Below are 19,637 nucleotides of genomic sequence, written 5' to 3' on the forward strand. Positions count from 1 at the left end.
AGAGTAATTTCCAGTGAATTGAAAAAATTGAATGTTATCTCACTACTAACACACGTAATTAATACGAAAGGAACAATAATTCACATGGTGAATGGATTTCATATGTGAGCTGTCACTCCAGGAGTATTTCACGAGTGATGTGGTTTCCTTGATTAAAAGAGGAGCGACGTCATATCCTGACTAATTGCGGATAAATCAGGCTTCCGGGTTGACTCACAACTGATGTGTCCCAATAGGGAAGGAACAGGTGTACATTGCTTCTTGGCTTTTCATCACAGAAGACATTGTCATTCCTAGTATAAGAGGACCTATTCAAACTACCATAGATTCGAGCGGTCTCTAGAGAAGTACAAATACCGAACTTGGCAGAATGACAAACGTCCGAACGTCGTAGCTTCTTCTCCATCATTCGGTAAATGGGTAGGCCAGCTGTTACAAGTCTCGGTTTTATGAGTATTCATAGGTGGCGGTTCGACTCTTCTCTCCGTTCACAATTTGGCCCCCTTTTCAATAGCTGTTCTATAACCGTTGTTACCATAGTTATGAAAACTTACTTCTTCCTCTGGAAAGGAAATATAGTAAACTGCACCATGGCCAGAGTAATAAATGAAAACGTTGTCACCCGGAACGCTGCAAGGGAACGGGAAGGCTAAGGTGTTCTTGAAGACTAGCTTATTGGATAGCGCTCTAGTGAACAGGAAAGCATAACAAAACGGCCGCGAAGATGGAAATTCGAGTGTAATATTCCCGAAGAATATGGGTTTTGTCATAGGTTGCAGAAGCCAGATTGTAATGTAAACGGCCTTGTCTAACTCGTGATTGAGGAAATGAGAAGGGTTCAAAAAGTTCCACGGACGATTTCCGTCCGTGGCACACAGTTATGGTGTGCAAAGGAATCATCTTCAAATTTAAGTCATTTATCCGCGCAACGCTCATGCGGCTTCTCCGTTGAACACTTATCACAATTAAAATGAATGGATAACGAACATGCAGATCAGAATATTGTTTTGTACACACTACTGGATGTAATTGGTAGCTAAAGTAACTTCCACTATTGTTTTTTTGCATGGACACATGAATATGGGAATGAAAAAATTGATTTTTCGGACACCTGTTGGTTTGCTGTTGTATCACGCAACATAGTAGCTCCCTTAGCTTTTAATAGATTAAGGTGCTTAAAGACAGTTTCCAACTGAATTTAGTTTAATCATCTGGCCGTTAAAATGGTGGCACTCAGCTCTTTCGAAATCACGCTTTCAGCAGCCTAAATAAATCGGTGTATGAAAAGTTTCCGCTACTGAGAAACGATATTCCAATCCAGGTGAGACAAGCCTATTTTTTGAACACGGACATCCACGAGGAAGAAATATGTTCCCTTTGTTGTTCGTCCAAAAAGTGGGTGCTTATATGTTCTTTGTTCGTGATGACCGGTTTGCAAAAGTTCCCTCACCAACTGAATTGACATCACGGGTGGGCAATTTTTTTCATACCGGCTAGACATTATTTGTTGATCAGTTGTGTGTCCATCTGTCCGCTGTGTTCCCAGAATATGCATAACGAGATACTCTCTATGAAAATGTAGTTGCTACATATGATCTGCATTCTTCGAACTCGAGCATTTTCTGTCCAGGGACCATTTGCTCATTGTCTGATTGATCGGTTGCCGATTTCTGTTGTGTCACGATCTCCTTTCCCACATTGCATTGGCTCTTAATTGGTTCGTTCTGATTTGCCTTTGCGCTGCAGCCTGATTTTCCGGTGTTTGTTAAAGTGAAGGCTTATTCTGTTAGTAACACCGTTTTCATTTTGCAATGGGCTTAATCGCCCTATTTTAATGACTATGCTTCCTTCTCTATCTCAACACCGCTATCGCATGTCCGTAGAGTGAATAACTGACCGAAAGAGGTTTCTGATTTAAAAGTAAATAAACCTTTCCCTGGTATCCCGGCTCGCATCTGTATGTCGATGCTTTACTTCTCGTCAATTGCGGGTCAAAATGCCTCTGAAACTTTCTCAAAGGTTTAAATATGACATCACGAATCCACCTGGCGCCTTTGGCGGGGCAGATATTCTAAAATCTGAGAGTGTTGTCTGCGAAGTGCCATGCGGGTTTGAGGGACTACAATCCATCCAATTGTAGCGACTATCAATTCGATTATCCGTTATTCATGTTGGATAAAATGCAACGATTAAAAACAAATCGTGAATCCGAGCAAACTAAAATAGACCGACTCCAAGTTGTACAGGGCAGGGCACTAATTCGAGCGTCCACAACTAATGTTACCTGCATATTTGCAAGACCCGTTAACGGTGGCGATTGATACCTATGGTATAATCATAAGCCAAGTTCCTCTTGGAGTACATCAACGCATTTTGAATTCCTTCTCGGAGCTTCACTTAACGAGATGCTGCACCACACGACTTAGAGAATACTGAAGAGGCTTTTTCAGCTAATACGAAAACGCCTGCCCGTCTGTGATGAGCAAGTTTTTCAGCAATGTATTTTCATCGCGACCTCACCTTTTCAACACCTTCTTCCCTTCTTATCGCCTTTCAATACTTTCGCGAAAATATCAGTTACGACGTCCTGAAACAAATAGATACACATAATCAATTATTTCTGTTACGCTGGTGTTCACCGCACTTGTTCTACTTGCATTGACCATCGATTTACATTCTAGCCAATTAGGAGAAATTCAGGATCTGCTCTCTCTCTTCACTCAGGTTAATTTCACGACGGTCGCTGGATGATGAAAACTGAACACTTGATCGTTTGTGCGTTTTTCGAGCATGGCAGTTAGATTAGCAGTTTGCCAAGATGAACTCTGATTGAGACCGGTTGCCAATCCTGATTTAGTGTCCATCGAATGCTGTTTGCATATGGCGATTCTATTAGGCACCACAACTTCCAGAAGATGGTCGACGCATACACTTTATCAACCACACTCTGTATCTGTTTTCGTGTAATGATACACGATCAACACAATTGGTGGTCCTTTTGGCAAAAAAAACTAGCTTGGATGGCTAAGATCGAAATCCGTGAAAATGCCTTTATTACACAGAGCTTACTTGATAGGGCGCATTCAGAATTTTGCACTTGGGTGGACTGCTTAATATTTTTCTATCACCTTATGACTGGTGTTTATTTGAGTACACATGCCGTTTTAAAATGTGGTAAAACTGGTTAGTCTGCCCTACGGTTACTAGTGTGCTTCTATACGCAGTGTCACGTTGTTTGCACCTTGCAGTACTCAGTGAACAAATTCATTTATTTGCTGACCGTGGACATACTTTTCCACGGTAGTCAACTACTACACCCTTGTAAACATCTTCGTGCTCCTAGTGTTTGAAAACTTGGCCCTTGAACAGATTCCTGGAATGAATGAATGGAAACTGCCAATGCATTCTTTAAAAAAAACATCGAACGAGAGAAAATAAAATGATAGTAAATTCCGTTCTAATTTGGTTTCCGGTCATGTTTTGAATGAATTCTCACGGAGATGTGTGCAATATTTGGCACACTCCTGATTAAGTCTTAACTGATGTATAGATCACACAATAAGCCGTGTAGGTAAACAACATAGAACACCACAAACTGCGGGAAGAATAATTTATATGTAAATATACAGCCAAAAATCACTAGTAACAAATTATATGAGCATATTCTCACCCAGTCCTCTTGAATGCCCTTTGATTGGACGGTCTTCGAGGGATAACCAAAGTTTCGTGTCTTTTGAGTGTTACCGCCACTAATCCTTAAAATTCGGCTGTATTACACAATAAAATGTCTATTAGATTTTCCGCTTAATTATTGCTTCAAATCATAAGCCCGCTGATGCACTTAAACGACATCTAGATATGAGTGTGAATAATTTCTAACTACTGCCGATCATCAACGACCATATACCATATTGAATGCAATTTGATCTGGGTTCAAATGTTTTGAGTGCATCAGGGTTATATGGCGTTTGGTGACATGGAATATCATGAATGGGTGGAAAATTCATTGTATGTCTTGAGTGGCCCTCAATAACACACAGTTTTCTACAACCCGTTTCCATTCATGATTTACCTCCGCGAACTTTACGGCTCAGAAATGGGACCATTGAAAGCCAAAAACAGAGAAGCGATTCCTGCAGTGTAATTACTATCAGATGGCAAACATTTTAGGTGATATGTACTTATGATTGCTTGCAATATCATCGTGGGCAAAGGTAATTATATTCTTTGCTGGAATTTTGTTTGCACGCAAGACGTGATACGCATGAAAAACTTTCGTCCGAAAGAAAATATAAATGAGAGGTGAGTGAGATAGCAGGAAGAGTGGGGCGCAGAAATGAGGAACGCAAGTGGATTATCTACGGTCGTGCCTACTTGGTGGAGTATCAGTTCTTTCGGAAGTATTTAGACGCATTTTTCCTGTCCAATAATTTGAATGTATCATATTCCTGCGTGATCCTGGTAATTAACATTTTAAATGTAATTAATAATGTGGGCACCGGAAGTGATTATTCAAATGTTTGGTTGTTCGGAAGCTGAAATAAATTGATTGGGAATTTCAATGAAAATATAATTGATTATGTGATGCCAACTTCTGCAGGAACGTTCAGCTTTACTATACAACTCATACACCCTTGTTGAGAATTATCTGTATTACGCAATTCACGTTTCTCAAAAGAGGATGAATCATTTGCCAAAATCAGCTGATCAGCTGAGTGATTAATTAGCGTTCCAATCTCAATGGACACGCGGTTTGACGGGAATTTCCTCAAGAAACGGGTGTTACTTACATTAGGTATTTTGCTCGATTAATCTAGGACCTTGTCGTTGTGATCGGGTTATGCCGACTAGAGCTCAGCTTTCGATGGGTTCACTCATGCCAGAATGGTCACGAGGGCCAGCCGGACGAGCTGAAATTTGAACTAAATCGACTTGTATTGAGCTGAACCGAACTCAACTGAATGCAGGCAGCACTATTCTGGTGCGTTCGATCTCGGTATATCCACATTCCAAATGATAGGAGATCCTGTTGCATAACTCTTCGGATTGTTTCAAATTCCGATTTAACTACATTAAATCCCGCTATTCACGAATTGCCCTGGTGATTACGGGCTTGGATGTAAACTCTCACGGGAAGCTGGTCCACAACCTGTTGAATTAACGAACACAACATTGCGGGATCAAGGCTCATTTTTCAGAAAAGAATGAGGGCGCTAGTGATGTGAGTACCCTTCTGCATTTAAAATTATATTAAAGCTTCATTCAAAAGAAAAGAATCAAAGTGGATTGGAGGACATGAGAATGCTAACGCACTGCAACCATTCGGATGCGCCTTCAGCTCAAGGCGCTCCCTCGAGTAATGTCAGTGAAAAAATTTGGACATCCAACAAACAGATTCATTATTTTAGGCCACCCGACTTTCATGAATGCCGAATTTGCATTAACCTTCTTCAAGCTTGAAAACCAACTCCGCAGTGGTTCTGTCGGTGATGGCGGAGGTGATGGTGATCCGTCATTTACAGCCCGAAACCTCTAGAGAATGTTTATCACCAGTCTCATAAGAATTGCCGCACCACTGGAGAAAATTATTTTGGTGTACGTGCCTCTATGCAAGCTAACTCAAACCAGAGTTGAAACATCATAATTTGTTGCAGCGCATGTTCTGTCTGTAGTCTGCGGTTCACTGTTTGAATGAGTGGACAAGTTCACGTTGATGGAACTGTTAAATAATATGTTGCCAATTAAGCCATAAGCTGCAAGGTATTCCGTTACCTTAATGATAGCTTGTTAGGCGCAAGGATCGATGCGCAAGAACGCCGGGGGTTTCGAGGAGAATGCTTCTGCACAGCGCGCGAGCAAGTAGTTCCAGAAGCCAAAACAAAAACTCTGGGCCGTGTTCGCTAACGTCAAACGTCATTTAGCTGTAGTGATTGCCCGGGCGATTATGCATTGGAAGTCCGCTTGGAAAAATTGCCATCACACCAGCCCCCACACAATGCTTTCATGATAATCCTCAAATGTTTTTTAAACGAAATTGTAGATAACGAATAAAATGTGTCGGGTTTGCACCTGAATTTGTTGCAAGTTTGGTGAATACAAAAAATATTATTGTCAAAACTGTTTCGCTGCATTTGGTCTGTCAGTTTCTTCGTACGTCACATAAGTTAAGATTGCTTCAGCAGTCGCTCAAGGTATTCGTGATGACCGCTCAAATCTGTTTTACATATGTCATTGTACAAAACAAATAAACTGCGTCAATTTTGCATTAAATGGTGTAAATTCAAAGCTAAATTTTATCCCGAAAGTACATTGCCGATTCTCTCTGAAGTAAATCCCTCACGTGTTGGAAAATGTTGCGTATAAAGTGCGGTTTCCACAGTCGTAGATCTCCATAATCATCCAAAGTTATCAGGGAGAACGACTACCAAGGAAAAAAAACAATGGAACGAGATTTTACATCACACATTGCTTAGAGTTTAAACAGCCTCCTGAAAGAACCTCAAAGCTGGCGATCACCGGGATGCTTACATAAACAGGCTCAACTCATCACCGAAGAACAAATCCCTGTGCGATATGCAGTGAGCGCGGGCCGCTATGCACATATATGGGGATTACACGCTCCAACGGCCCCATTTACGTATTCCGTGGGACCGCACATATTTGCCCCAATTAAACCCATTTACGCATATCACCTGAACACATCCTCGTAGATATCCCACATACTGAGCTAACAGGTGCACTACGGGATCATTTCAAATAACAGAGATTGGACGTCTCAAGGGCCTGACAGTATGTGGGTCTCAACAACCCACTTAAAAGTGTATATGTCACGCTCATAGTGCCTCTCGTATCAGGCTGGTCATCGGGTAGAATTAATTCATGTTTTGGTTTGGATTCACTCCTCTGACTTTCTGCACAATACACCACCAATCTGGAAATCCACCCGTGCATCTAGGCCTTTGGGATAAAGGTCTAAATCGAAGACACCGAGTGATCTCCATTTAATCCCAGGGTGTTCCGCTGCAACGGCGTATATTACTGATGAGTCATGCGAGTAGTCTGTAGTATTCTCAAAGCGCCACACCGCGTATACTGTGGAATTACTTTACGGTGTCCTTATAAAATAGCGTACATTTGAATCTCTTAGGACTCTTGAAAATGTTCGTCCGCGAAACCTATGAACACATGAAACGCTTACTCTTGAGTTCAATGATTTTAAATCCTTAGTTTTTGTCTGCGAATAAGCGACGTCGCAGTGAAGAGAATTCCTCCTTAAATTACTAGTATCACAGCCGAGTTACAAGCGCGGATTTCGCGCCTACAAATAGTCTCAAGTCACATCGGCCGCGATGGTGTCATTCACCCGGCTAGCTTTTCTGTTGTATCCTGCAAAACCCTGCGAAAACCTAGATGAAACACCTGCTTATTGGTGATTTTTGTTGCACGAGCGCTGGACTAGGATAATGAGTAAAACTCAGCTGACCGCGGAGAAGCCTTTGAAGCCTAATTTTTAACAAGCCTACCAGAGCCAATATTGACGACCCTACCAGACAAGGCGACTTTGATGTTAACTTCAACTGGAAAGTGCTGAAGTGCTGAAAGTACTGAATATCGGCCAACCCTCTAACGTCGTTCGAAACTTGGGCAAGCTTGCTTCTATGTAGCGAGCACAATATCACTCAACGAACTTCTTGCAATAAAAAACACCTGCATGGATTGATAATCATTGTGGACTAAATGGGTGCAGGTAGCACGGAAATCTTTTCGCTTATACTTCCCTATGCCAGGTAATATATGCAAGTCTCAAGGAAGCCTTCCTTGAATCAAGTAATCACTGGTACATGACCATTCATTAGATCAACGATTTCAACAATTAATCTACTGAATAACTGCAGCTTCTCCATTGGAGTCATGACACTGAACGTGAGACCTCCTAAGGCTTTGTAAATAATCGGTTGCGTGTTGTACTTTAAGAGTTGTCAAGAAATCGCTCCGACAAAACACGGCAGTGAAATAATTTGTCGTTGTTTGTCTAACTGACTGGCTATTCCCGGGCAGAAGGAACAGTCTGAAAAAGCTGAGTTGATACGATAGAGCCTTAATTGAGCGTATCTCCCACCGGGGGGATGAGCTTGATTTCCCTTGTGACCAGAATGGTTTCTTTGTCTCCTTTATATCGTTGCACGAAGAAATTCGAACACGGGGCCTAAGAACAGGAAGAGGGATTCCAGGCTTCCAGGGGTTGTGTGGATCATAGCTTCAAATTTCGTCGGGCGCCACAACGACATGCGTACCCACTGAATCTTAATACTGCATACAGACATATTCAATAAGGACAACCATTTTGCATATGATTCTCATATAGCGTCGTGCAAATAAGTTGCGCGTGGACTGGCGAATTCAATCAGGATGGTGTTCCATATGTTTATTTCAGAAAGTTGCTTAATCTTACCAAGTAGTTTAGAATTATTTCCTCATGTTGCAGGAACATTGCGGTGCGCTCCGAATTGATCTGTTTGGCGTAACAACTAATGTCGCTGCAAGGAGAGTGGTCGTTGTTGAGATTTCTCGGGCTTGTTGTGCTGAACAATTCACAGTAGGTTACAGTACTGCGAAGTGTAGGAGGGTTTCTCTGATACGATTAAGCTACAACGCGAGATTAGGTGATTTGTGATGGATCGAAGGTAATCAAACTTGTAGAAATTTCTTAGTTTATGCAAGAACATAGCTTCTACTCGCAGGCAGTCACTTCAACCAACACGGCTCCATGTAAAACACTTACTGTTTCGAAGCTTGCCTGCTTCTTAGGTGAACCTTGGTATGCTATGTTATGGTATTATAGGTCAGGGAAATCGACCGCACATGAAGTAGAATATTGTAGCACGACAAGGAAATGCTGTCAAAAAAGAAGGCACGTCACTTAATCTGTTTCTTTTAGTTGGCACCTGTTCACCAATCTCTTCAGTGGAAAAATATATCCCCGAAGGAAATTAAGTAGGAGACGACTGTTGGAGTACTATCAGTGGAAATATCCACCTTAAAAAACCCTCCCGTGCGGTCTTTAGAAGAAAGGTTTTGAGCATCAAACCAATGAAATATCAACAGATATTTACTTGATGCCGATAATTTTCCCAGGTTTTGGAACCAGGGACAAGGACAACCCTGTTCTTCGACGGCTTGCTGTTAAATATGGATGACATATTTTGGACACGGGGGCTTCCAAACATGCAACATGGTCCCTGAAGAATAAGAACGCAATAAGAAGCGAACAACGACGCATTACGTTCAGATATCCAGACTTACTTGAACCTTCATCTGTCTGTAATTTTATACTGCGCGACTCCTGTAAATCGAACTTTACCTTACACATGAATGGAGTTGGTGTGAGAAAGCTATCCACCACAAATCTAATGGGACTGGATACAAGGTTTCTGCTAACCAGGGTAGCATCTACAAATTTGAACACCTTGTTCAGCGAATAATAATTTACGCAATAATTTTTTTTTAAAAAATCTGTGCACATTGGTGATTTGTTGAATTATCTAGGCAAACGTGTATCGTTCCGTTGAGCACTTATGCTCTTCAGACAGTACTGAGCAGCACAATGTGTCCTCAAAAAGGTTCCACGTAGAACCTGTATTCATACTTACATTTGCAGATAATTTTGGCTCACGGAGATATTCATACGCTTGTTGTATTCAAAACCATCCGTCAAAATTTTATGTTTACAGTAGATCACTTTGGAATATGACGAATAAATTTACATAGAGATTTAAATTATCAAAAGCTGTGTATCTACTCGCCGCGTAGATTGATGGTCTCATGTGGCTTCGGCGTGACATACGTGGGGGATACCGAAGATCATGCGAGGCTTTGAACCAAGAAACTTACCTTTCTCCCTGGTTTTAATTTACATAAAATCACAAGGTACCTAAAATGAGAATCATTTGATGGGCTCTCGCAAACCAGTGCAATGTTGCTCCGCTAATCTACCACGTACTGTAAACTTTATTTTCGGAATCGAGGGATTGCGTACCAAGATTTGTTTCATATTTTGATCAGCCAACGATAATAAAACTTTACCAGCCGTTCAATCTGTAATTATATCAAAGACTTAAAACAAGTTCTCGTTTTGATGCAAGTACACTTTAGAATTTAGAACGCTCAAATGAACATAGTGGCCACCTTGAATTGTGTGCGTCTGTGGGTGACCTTCATCTATGTGCGTTGAATTTTACGAATTTGTGTAAGAAGTGAACTCGTCAATTTGCGGCGCAGTGTCCACTTATGTTCTCAAATCCAATCCTACCATCTCTATAATTGAAGATACTGGACTGAACTTCAGAGTGATAAATTCGCATTTTGCATGCTGAGAATATAATGACTATTTTAATTATTCAGGCTCAGCCGACTTTTGGTATGCCGCCCGAAGGGAGAAGAAGGACTGAGCGATCACCGGATCGCCCGAGTCTGGACAAGACTAGTCGAGATGCCGAGGCTGGATTCGAAGCAAGGTCAGTAATTTCCAGCCCCGATTACTGAATTATTATCCTGAGTTACTAAGCTAACTCAAACTTCCGGAAGCAATTTTCTACAGATAAATTTTTACCTCGGTTTGAAGGCCTAGGGTGCTTGGTGAAATATTATTACGAGTCAATAACCCCACGAACTGATAATATTTTTCTCATGTTCTCCTTGTGCAGGATGGGATTGCGTAATAATTCATTCCGCCTTGTGCCGATGTCTACTAGGTTTGTTTATGATCTGAACGTTGACTGGTATCTGACACTCACCAAACTACCAAACATAACCAACTGGCCGTCGTGGCAAATCACCATCACCAACATCATCGCCATCATCATCACAGTAATCATAAGCGGCGATAGCTTAACATCAATGTTAAACGCTTATGCGTCAAACTATTTATTACAAAGCTTAGCTGTGAAAACAACCGTACATGGACGCGGTAAAATGATATGATGCGAGCTCTCTACAATCTTTCTCAGGGGCTTACATCTCCAAGCATTGTTAGACGAACCGACACCTTCCCGATCACTTCGCCTAAGCATTTGATGAAGTTATGGCTGGCTGCCTGAGAACTTATTCAAAGTCGACAAGGAAAAGTTCGTCTATGAGTCTGACGACATATTAACACGACGAACAATGATAGGCCGGTCGATTAATGCAATAAGAACATTTTTCAGGTCGTCTGTGGACTTAAACACAGTGCACAAATTCCAACGTATCCTCTGGTTCACTCTCACTGGACGAGAGACTCATAGACAAGCTTATCCTTGTCCTTATTGCGTTAATCGACCGGCCTACCATTGTTCATCCAGCACGAAATACATCGTCATTTGCTGGTTCATAAGTAGTTTTAGCGACTATAACACAATGGCGATAAGCAAACCGAAGACAATGGAATCTTTTCCCGGTGATCTTTCACGTTCTGATTCTACGTGCTTAGTAACGGACGGACGTCTTAGAGAAAGAATCGGAGGAATGAATTTTTTAAAGTAACTGATTACGGCCTGCAGCGCCAAACACGCTATTGACCTTTCACAAACGTCAGGAATTCGGAAAATCTACCGAGGTACACCTGCGTGTTTAGAAACCATCAGTGGGAACCTTCCATGTAATGGCCGATCCCGCTAGTTCCCGTTGCCAGAAAATTACCATCATACAAATACAGAGTTTTCACATTGGCAATCTGTAGAGTACAGTGCCGATAGAATAAATCCTCGTTCACCGTGATCACGGAATCCAAATAAGTCGTCAACTAACTTGATATTCCTAATCAATGTTGATCTGTTTGCCGAGCTTTGCAGCTGGGCTGCAAACGTTTCATCACCAATCAAGATGACATCGTCAGTGCACTAATCAAGGGCAAGGGTGCAAACGTCCTAATACTTCAAGACGGCCGGAATTGGAAGCAGCAAGTGGGAATCAGACTCGGAATTGGTAGTATACACCCAAAAGGCCGCCGTTAGGGCCGATCTAACGGAGGTTAATGGAAATCGGTGGTATTCAAGTGACATTAACAGGAAGAAGTTGCGTAAAGCTGGGTAATAATGATAGCCGAGTGTGAATAGTATGTGGTTTTCTTGTTACTACGCCTAGATCGTAAGGAAGGTGGTTTATTACGGAATTCGTGGAACTATATTATAGCATTCATTGACAACTGCACGATAGTTAGTGAATATCCAGAGAAGTTCGAGAGGGCGCGTTCGACTAGAAAACGGATATTCTGTTTGTCAAAAGCAAGGTGCATGAGAGGGTTTCACTTTCCTGTCCTATTCTCTTTACCGGTAGCGTTTAGTCCTGTGTCAGTAACAACCAATCATGTTGATGATCAAACAAAGGTTAAGTGCTAAAACCACTAGCCCGGCCGCCAAGGGGTTGGTTGGAAACTACCTGCAGTTTCGACAGTCGTACACTGTTGACGGTACGCAGTAAAGACTAAACCGCTTAAAAATTATCCTCAGCTGGTGAGCATAAACAGCCCTCAAATCCAAGAAGAAATCTCCAACAAATATTCCAAATATTTCACGTGATATGAGGCAATATTGGGCGGCATCCACCCTCGTAGAGATTTGGAACCTGTCAAAAGGTTGATAACCCCATCTGAAGAGGATCCGAATGTGAGTAGTGTCTAACACTGAATACCGAACGTGCACAACCGTCGATAACAATCACCTCCATAACGCATAGGTTTAGTATTATCAGATGTTAATTATAGAGCGGACTTAGCTTTTTTGCGTGCGCTAGATGTTTGGCAAGCTTCCAACAAGCCCTACATGTGATAGAAGGAATGCTTGTGAACCGGTAACATAACACTGTTATTTAAATTACATCGACCTAACCAGTTTTGGATCGTGATCCAATGCGCTTGGAACTGACTGAATACCCCCTTGCAACAAGCAATTTAGCCCGAGTTTGGCTATCCGTGTGACCTAGGTGGATGCTGGGTTGTTGCATCCAGGATGAGAATGTCGACATTTAATGCCGATACACACATCCACTATCGAGATATTCACCAATGAGTGGTTCACCGGAGCCGTGGAGCTTGTACTGTCCTGGCTATCCAATACTTTAATTTACCCGGTGTGTGTTGCAAAGAATGAAAATAATAACGCTAGATTGAGTGTACAATAATAAAGGGATCAGGTGCAACGGACTCTCAATTTTTTTCTCTCCTTAAAATATTTCGTCGTTGGCCTACGTCAGCGAGTAAACAATGATCAATTCATGGTTTCCCAGGTTCCTCTTCTGAACAGTTCCCACATACAATTGATTCCGAAGAGAGTCAGAAGTGTTTTGTTACATGAGACTCGCGAATGACCGCTGTAAGCGCGAACAACATCAGAACTGGCAGTGAGAGCACATGAACACGTTTGTATTGCGTGGAATGGTAAAAGTGCGCGCTTTTGTATTTTTTTTATTCAAACGAAAAGCGACTATGCTAGTGACCAAATACGTAATTTTATGATGGAAGCAAAATAAAATTACGAACATCAAAAGCTTCCTCCGAAATGACCAGAAGACTTTACCAGAATCCATAGACCTGCTGTTCAAATTGACAGCAACTTATTTAGCTTGATATATGATCCTAAATAAATAAAATGTGGTTCCCACCGTAGAATTTCGGACTCGGTTTCCCACTACAAACATGGTTTATGTAGAACACCAAAGGACAACTTACGAATTATCAGTCATGAATATATTGCTGATGGTTTCTTCTCCAGAGCCGGTATAGCTCTATATAGTTTCAACATACCATCATCACCATCATTGTCAACTGTATTAACCTCGTACTCATCGTGCAGTTGTTGTAGCTGCCGCAGTTTCGTTCACCAATGATTTGGGGGGAGGGGTAGGTAGCTGCGCATTGCAAGCGGGAGTTGTGAAATTGGTACATGAATCCGTCACTGTCAGTGGGCTATCACGAAAGGGAAGGGATTGGAAAAGAAGCTATCCTTTGAAGGGTATAGCTTAGGTACACGAGCGCCATTGAGATCACGACTGGGACATGGCTGACAATATCCCTAAGCATTGATGTGGCCCGGCTCGGTGTCCCCATCCAGAAAGACGGCAGTAACCACCGCAGCTGAGTTTGCTTTTTATTTCTTTCATGCTTCGCTGCCAAGTCACTGGTTGACCGCCTCGTGCTCTCTTCCACCCTTCCCGTGGTTGTGCGAAAAGAGTTCTTCGAGGAAGTCGGTAGATTGGCATACTCAACACGTGGCCATGCCAGCGCAACCTTTCCAGGATTCTGATTCACATAGTACTATAGAGCGCACCGCAGCATTTTAAACTCGACCCTTGACAGAGAAGCTGTTGTCACGCCCACGCCAGAGGTGACGAAGGTTCGCAAAAGCTGCTCTGATCTTCCCAATCCGGATAGAACTATCATCTTCCACCAGACCACCGGGAGTGATGCAGCTGCCCAGGTGAACAAATTTTTCTACTACATCAATCGGCTCATCCGCAAGCATGAGGTTAGGGTTCGAGCCCACCCGGTCTTACAGTAGCACTTTACACTTTGCAAATGTGAAGCTTATGCAGAAACGCGAGGCGGAATTATTTGGATTATTTAATATTATTTGCAGTACCACAGGGTCAGATCCAAGAAGAGTTGTGTCATCTGCGTACGAGATATCTGTGAGTGGAGGCCCAATGAGCGCTTCGACCACACAGGAATTAGGGGCTGGTGGTGAGTCTTACATAATCGTAACGATGACGAAGTTAAAAACGAAAGGTAAAAGAGGACAATCCTGTCGGGCACCACTTGATGTGGTTAACTCAGGAGAGAGTTCCCGTAAACCTCTACTGGGCCGCGGGATTTCGCGTGCAGCGTCTTAATGAGGGTCAAGAATTTATGGTGTACATCTTTGCTCAACAGACACTGCAACAGTACTTGGCGGTCCACAGAATCAAAAGCAGCTTTCAAATCAACATAAACAACCGTTGTCGGTTGCTGGGTGGAGTGTCGCTGTTCCAAAATCTGTTGGAGGGTGAAGGAATGATCCATGCAACCTCTTGTAGGACGGAACCCAGCTTAGTTTTCACGGGTCTGCCTCTATTTGTGTTCAGTCATCCTTCGAAGGATATGGCTACAGAGTGCCTTCGATGCCACAGCTTACAGGCTGATGCCACGGTTGTTTTCACATAGCATCCGCGTGTTCTTTTTGAAGACAGGGATAACCGTCGACGTCCCATATAGCACCAGTAAGCTCTGTCAACGAGTCACCCGGTATTTTCCCCTTCTTTGACGAGGGCTGGATACAGACCGTTTGAGCCTGGTGGCTTCTCACGTTTCAGTACGACTATTTCGTACCCTATTTCTCCTTTTGTAGTGCTATCGAGGCTTGCATTCCATCAGCCTGGTGGTTCTCACGTTTCAGTACGACTATTTCGTACCCTATTTCTCCTTTTGTAGTGCTATCGAGGCTTGCATTCCATCCGCCGTTATGCATTTCCTCCACCGACTGCGTTGCAGGAGGCCAGCTGAACTGTTCTTCGAAGTTTTCAGCCCATTGCTCTAGTCGGCATTTTGCGAGTGAATTGGTGTGTCATCTTTTTCACCTATCGTTTCGCTGACCGTTGCTTTCCTGGTAACAGTCGATCGTATCAGTTGATAAAGGGCACGGCTGTTCCGCGTAGCAAAAGCCTTCTCCATCCCTCGAGGTTCCGATGTCCAGCAGATCTCTCGGTCCTTCCTTAGACGCTTCACTATTTGGCGTTTGAGGGGTTTGCGTGCGCCGTCGTACTCGTTCACTGCTGGAGTGGCTTTCCTGGCAGCAATCATGGCCAACGACCTCGACGAAATCCAGTGGTCTTGTGGTCCGCCAGGCAGCACTGAATGCTGCTATCATGGCTCCCTTCACATTAGGTCACGCTTCATCCACATGTTCACTGCCACCACAGTATTCTTTTACTCTGGAGAGTTGTTGGGCTAGCTGAGATTGATACTGTCGAGCTACGGCAGTTCTTCGACGATAGCGGATTGGCATGTTTTTTGCCGATTCTCGAGGGCCTGAAGGGAAACGAACTGTGAAGCGTGCGCACATCGAGGCGTGATCGGAATCAAGTGGTGTGCCCGAGAGGGAAATGCAGTCTTGAATAGTGGCTCTCCACCGGTGGCTAATGGCTGCGTGTTCCAACTGAATCCATGGTTGTTTTGTAGATGGCGGCCGACGGGTGGCGGTGCGGAAGTTTACGTTGAAAGTTCGTACTTGCCGGAAACAGTTCGTGATCAGCACACAACTGAAGGAGTCGATCTGCGTTGTCTGTGCGGCGAGTGTCGACTCCGAAACGGCCACACAAATTTGATTCCAAGGAGCTCAGACGAAATTCTTAAGCATCCATATTGCCCGGGAGTATCTCAATGTCGGTGTTTTTCGCCTGATGAATGCGCCCGGATATCCCTTGATAGAAAGTATCCTTCTTCGCATCAGAACTGCTGTCCGTTGGGACATAAGCTGACAAACCAACAGGCGCCGCTTTTTATGCGGGGAGGAGGAAGTGGATAACTGGATGGCGGAGAGACGACCGTTTACTGGGATTCAATCCACCAAAGCGCATCCAGCTCCGGGGCTGAGTGCAACTCCCACGCCTTATATTACACTGGTCACCGCTTCTGGGTCACTGGACACACGGAGGGAGAAATGTGAAAGAGCTGAGTTCATCCTCGGCGTTTTGAGATGCATAGCAACGCTCGGATCTTTAATGCGTGTTTCAAAGACACAGCATGTATCGATTTTAAGGGAGTACAATGTTTCAGCAAGTATTGCCTGTTTGCCAGTTTGACGTAGAGCGCAATCGTTAAAAGCTCCTATGCAGAAAAGATCTCCTGGATTAAGGGCGGTTTTATTCTTTCTAAAATGTTTGTAGGAAGCGAGGACCCTAAGGCCTTTCGTTCAGATGACTGACAGCCAAATGGTCCAGCGACGTTTGCTTGTGCGCTGGGAAGGGTTTGGGAAGGGACATCTGTGGACGCTGGACTGCGCGTGCAAACGATACTTCCCGGTTGCCCAAGCCGCAGAAGGGGGGTTGGCTGGGGTACCCCATCTTGAGCCTCTGCCTCAAAAGTCTGACCCACAAGTCAGCGGGAGGACGTAGTGTTTTGTTCATGACCCTGACCCTAGCCGCCGAATCAAAAGTCTGACCCACGAGGTAGTGGGATAATGTAGGGTTTTCCTCGGGGTCCCTGCCCGGAGCCGACGACTCAAAAGTCTGTCCTGCCCGGCTGCAAGTGGATTAGGTTTATCCGAGGGCGCAGGGAATAAGGCACTACTACTTCATTCCTGATGCGGCTGCGCACAGCAGGTGCCTTTTGAGTAACACCGGGCTTTTTGGTTTTAAAAGAACTTCGACCGTACTGGGTAATGCGCCGGTGGTCACGGTCAACCGTTGGGCGATCGGAGTGTGCGATTTTAGGGCCCACATTTTCTAACCCGTCCTTCCTCGGGGGAAGGCAGCATTGCTGCTTCCTTAAATATGGACATGCTGGTCGCCTGGGGGAAACACCTTACTGCCTTGACATTCATGTCGCTGAGGACAGTACGAATTTACCCCCAGACCACTTCGTACCACGATTTCTCGTTGTACGGGGTCTTGCTGCTCTTGGTCTGGCTGCTCCCGTTTGACCTTCCTGACATGGATGCACTTTGTGGAACGGCGTTCCAGCCAGTTTAGCCCGCGGGATCATTGCAGCGCTCAAGCCCGACCACCACGCCAAGAGGGGAGCATTATGCCAAGTGAGGTCTTGTTTATTTGCCGGGGCCCTGTTCTGAGAAAATTGAGTAAATCAAGTAATTCCGTCATTTCGCATCATCATACTCATTGTCATCATCATCCATGTCAGTGAAACATCAATGTTCACCGCTGGTGCTCCGCTGCAGTGCCATCAATTTTTTGGTGGATGCCCCATTGTGAAGCGAAGAGTAGGGTTTCACTTCTGGCCTACTGCTGTCATTTGTGGATTCCAAAATTTCCAGACGCTCATTCGGGCAATCTGAATAGAAACTGGAAACAGACGCCAATGAGATTTTTAGCAGCCATACCATGATTATTCTACAAAGGGATCTATTTTTGAGGAAGTCTCAGAAAAATCAAGAGACTGCAACCGGTTTGAGAGTTTCCGTGACTTTGAATAAATATCGTATATTACTGAATGTTTGAACAAATGGTCCAGCTGGTGTTTGCGGGACATTCTTGGGTGTGTAAATGCGGATTGGTCGTGATTACCCCCAAAGAGATGCCGGACTGCTTGGCGGTATCCATTTGAAAAATTTCAGACCATCTTTCTGAAAGGAATTTACTTTCCTGCGAGCAAGCCTTGTTTGTGGACGAAGATGTACTCTTCTGTTAATGTGATTTCTCTTAGGTATCCAAACACCACCTGAGTTGGTATAAAATATTTACCGGGGGGAACAATTTGAATATTCAATTTCGGACGTCATCTAGTTCACCCCAATTATTTCAATAATATCAGATCTACAACGGTGCTTGCAACGAGATATGTTACCCCAAAGCTGTGGTGCGAGTTGACTTGCTTCTTCCGGAGGAAGATTCACACCGACGTGCACATGCTTCTCGAGGACTATTTCTTACCATCAAACTTTACTCAATTAAATCTGTTGTACATTCGAGCTCTCGTTTTCTAACTGTGGCGTTGTGGATTCATTGACATCAGTTAACATCGGCTGTGGTTCTGAGGGGGAAGTTGTCGGCGAATTTCAATTATTTCTTCCAATAAGTGAATCCAGGATACATTGTTCATCTGTGTGGGCTATTGCTGATGCAGAACGATGTTCCGCTTCATGGTGCTTGTGGCGAAAACAACTAAATTAATCAGAGACTTATTTGGGCGTCTCCCAAGTGGATGACGCACAAGCCATGAGTTTTTTGTATAAAGGAGCTTATACTGAATGCGGTTTCCTCAAAGACGCGGCAGAAAACCGGTTATATGTTCATTTGCAAAACTGGGGTACACTATGATAGGTCCGGTGCACACCAAGGTAATCACAATAGTTGCTGTGCCCAAACTCGTAAGCATATCTTACGGCTATTACCTTTAAACTATCTGTTATTTATTGGCCAGTTTTCCTGGTGTCACATTAGTGTTATAACTCTATTTTGCCGTATCCTTATAAGTTTCAAAACAGAATACAATGACAGTGGATTGCATAGCGAAAAGGATAACCGAGCTAACTGCATGTAGATCAACAAAATGGTTTTTAGTGTGACCTTGTTTTGGCAGTTACGGTAAGAGTTGTCAAACTTAAATTATGCAAGTGTAGGGCGTACGAACAGCATTCGTCAACAAACTTGTTTTCAGCCGCTGAGGGAGACAATTCGTTGAGGTAGGGATGGGCACACAGTCTCTCAGGCAAGCAGTCTGTTCGGTCTTCGAAAATTTGCAGGTTTGGGTCTTCTCGCGGATTCGTGAGTTACATTAGTTGTGAGCGCCTTCCGGCTTGGTGGAATACACCGAATTCATTGATAGGGTGGAATTTCTACTGGAACGGACGCAACAGCATAAACCAACATTATGTTGAGGAAGAATTGCTTCAAAAGATGATTGAAACTCTTTTCTCCGAAGTCGTCACATGTGAAACCTGTCAACGTAATTT

This window comes from Opisthorchis viverrini (assembly GCF_000715545.1).
Source record: "Opisthorchis viverrini unplaced genomic scaffold opera_v5_336, whole genome shotgun sequence".
Lineage (NCBI taxonomy): Eukaryota > Metazoa > Platyhelminthes > Trematoda > Opisthorchiida > Opisthorchiidae > Opisthorchis > Opisthorchis viverrini.